This window comes from Sapajus apella, unplaced genomic scaffold, assembly GCF_009761245.1.
Source record: "Sapajus apella isolate SASKATOON/1434 unplaced genomic scaffold, GSC_monkey_1.0 scaffold4, whole genome shotgun sequence".
In the NCBI taxonomy this organism is placed as follows: Eukaryota; Metazoa; Chordata; class Mammalia; order Primates; family Cebidae; genus Sapajus; species Sapajus apella.
The window spans coordinates 49952815-49954697 of NW_022436944.1; the positions used below are offsets into that span (position 1 = coordinate 49952815).

Here is a 1883-nt window from a genome sequence, read left to right on the forward strand (position 1 = left end):
CCTCCCTGTGTTTATCTGTGAAGTAGATAATAGTGTTCATATAGTATACTTGTTATGAGGACAATCTTGATTACAATAATACTTCCTTGTGTTCACACTAAGTAATGTTAGCAAAATCATTTTGCATGACTTTTGTATTTCAGAATCTTCAAATGGAAATTCTAATAGACTTTTTAACTTGAACATTCTATGATCTACTTGTATTTGCCTTATTATTTATTGCTAATCAAATTGAGAAACAACAAGAAGACAGATTGATTTTATTAGGGGCCAGGGCAAGCCACTTTGAAACTACTAATCCCTTCACTGAACTGTATGCCGGGCAGCAAAGTTTATTTTTTTATTATTATTTTTTAATTAATTATTTTTTTTTCAACTGGTAATAGAATTTATTCAAATGTGCTTTAATATAGGCCCTGGGGCTTGCCCATGGTGCTCTTGATATATAAGGCCCAGACATTCTGCCAGTTTTTCTTGAGCAACGACACCAAGAAATTGACAGCCAGGTGAATGTTATACACAAGCTCATCGTCTGTCATCTTCACGTGACCAACAGCCACAGCCAGACATAACACCTTCTTCATTTGGAGCTTGATCGTGGACTTCACCTCATCCACTTTGGCCACCATGTTTTCATTGTGTGTGAGCACGGAGGGGAACTTTCCTGCCTTATTTAGGCCTGGGCCTAGGATTCGTGGAATCTGCTTGATCAGAGACTCTGAGGTCAAAAATGCATCATACTTCTTGGCCAGCTTCTTGACCAGTTTTTTATTCTTGTTGAGTTTTTTCAGCGCCTCGATGTCCATGGGGGGATATCCACGGCCTTGGCCTCGTCACAGTGCTGCTGGTCCCCCAGGACACACATGGAGAACTTGGGGGGAGGGGTGGACTTAAGCCTGACGGTGCCCGAGAAACCCTGGTCCTTCTAGGGGTCATAGTTCTTCAAACTAATCTGCAACTCCACCGTCTCCAGGAACTTGCGGGGCTTGCGCTGGTTCCCGTGCAGGACTTCCCGCACCGCCTCGTGCAGGGTGTCCCGAGAGACTTTGCTGCTCATGGCTTCTCCTACCACCCTAACCGGAAAAGAGCCAAAGTTTATTTTAGAGTAGGTATTAAATAATGAAAAAAAGTCCAAGTGCGGTGGCTCACGCTGGTAATCCTAACACTTTGGGAGTCCGAGGTGGGTGGATCACCTGCAGTCAGGAGTTCAAGACCAGTTTGGCCAACATGGTGAAACCCCGCCTCTACTAAAAATACAAAAATGAGCCAGGCTTGGTGGTCGGAGCCTGTAATCCCAGCTACTTGGGAGAAAGAGGCAGGGGAATCGCTTAAACCTGGGAAGTAGAGGTTGAATGAGCCAAGATCATTCCATTGCCCTCCAGCCTGGGTGACAGAGTAGATTCCATCTTAAAAAAAAGTAAAAAAAAACTTTTTTAAAGTAGGTATCTCAGATGAGAATGTCCTCTGGAGTTAAGTGATATATAAAACGGATCACTATAATTTATCTTCAGATCTCTTCTGCAGTCACTGCAAGTGGGACCTATGAATTTGCTTCTCTAATCAGCTTGCAGGTGACGCAAATGTTATCGTCATCGGACTGCAACTTGAGTTTCTGTATTCTAGACTGCATGCCTGGAGTCTTAGCTATCAAGGAGAATCACACCGAACACTGCCTTCAGTATAAAGATGTAAAACATTGTCCTTCTAGTGTGGATCACAAACACAATTTATAGCGCTGGCATTGTGAAAATATGTGAAAGAAATGTGTACGGAATCTTGAAGGAGGGGTAGAATTCCAAAGAAGGGAAAGTATATGAGCAAAGAGCAGTGGAAAAATAAAGGGTAGTTCAGACTTGCCGAAGGGGAAAATCAGACAGAGAGAC

General features: G+C 43.0%; 1 pseudogene across 1 annotated transcript; it reads right to left on the bottom strand.

Moving 5' to 3' along the window:
• Positions 1-375: 375 nt before the first annotated feature.
• Positions 376-1086, bottom strand: LOC116538069 (annotated as a pseudogene). The gene has a single exon (XR_004263491.1). The product of XR_004263491.1 is annotated as a 60S ribosomal protein L10a pseudogene (transcript).
• Between the last annotated feature and the right edge of the window lie 797 nt (positions 1087-1883).